Below are 1,116 nucleotides of genomic sequence, written 5' to 3' on the forward strand. Positions count from 1 at the left end.
CCCCCCACCCCCTCCTCAAATGCTCATGGGTGAGGTATTTCCCCAATTTTTTTCTAGGGTTTATTATTGGTTACGATAGATTCTTGACACCCAATTTTCTAGGGTTTCTTCTTGATGTATTGATTATATTTAAGTGAAGAAGATCATTTTGTGAGAGATCAATATCTCCATTTTATGTTGCTATCAAACCTCTGATGCTGATGTGAGTAATCAACTCTCTTTAGAACCATACATATCCCCCAATTACTAATGATTGATTTTTTTTTCATGATGCAGCTTCCAGCATCCATTTCATGAAAATCTCAATAATTCTTGCGGTAAATATGAATCAAATGAAAAATAACGGCAAGAGGGATCTTGCCTGCGAGACCGTGGGGTCTGACGATGAGGCGACGACGCCGTGCAGACGCGGTACGACGGATCTGAAATGAGGAGTGAGGAGCTCGAATTGGAGATTCACTACTGGATGTTGGAGCTCGGTTGCGGGTGTTGGTCGGGAGCTTTGGGGATTAGAGTTCTATAATGCCTAGGAGTTTGAGTTCTATCATGATTAGGAGTTTGGGTTTTATCTTGATTAGCAGTTTGAATCCTATCATAATTAGGAAGTTAGGCTAGAGATAGGGTTGTTTGGCTGACGGCGGCACCGAGGAACCAAAACAAACGCCGATCAAAGAAGGCCAAACAAATCAAAAACAACGGCACAAAACACAAACACCAATTTTAACGTGGTTCGGCAATTGCCTACGTCCACGGGGCAAGAAGGGGGTGCGTTTTCACTAATAGAGAAGGAGAGTACAAATTGAGATTACAAATCGCTCAAACGAACCAACTAATCTCACCAACAAATCTCTCAACCTCTCAACCAATAACCCTAACCAATAGCTCAGAAAGATCTCTCTTTTCTGTGCTCCAAAATCCCCAGATTTGCTCCTACAAAACCCTCAAATCGTATTGGTATTTATACCAAAACAGAAACCCAAACAGACTGCAAATAGGAACCTGAACTTTCCAAAAAACCCGTCATAAGTCGACTTATCAGTCTGCATAAGTCGACTTGGCAGAGCGAAAAATGACAACTGGAGAAGAGATCATAAGTCGACTTATCAGACCTGATAA

Source organism: Asparagus officinalis, chromosome 4 (assembly GCF_001876935.1).
Source record: "Asparagus officinalis chromosome 4, Aspof.V1, whole genome shotgun sequence".
NCBI classification, from domain to species: Eukaryota; Viridiplantae; Streptophyta; class Magnoliopsida; order Asparagales; family Asparagaceae; genus Asparagus; species Asparagus officinalis.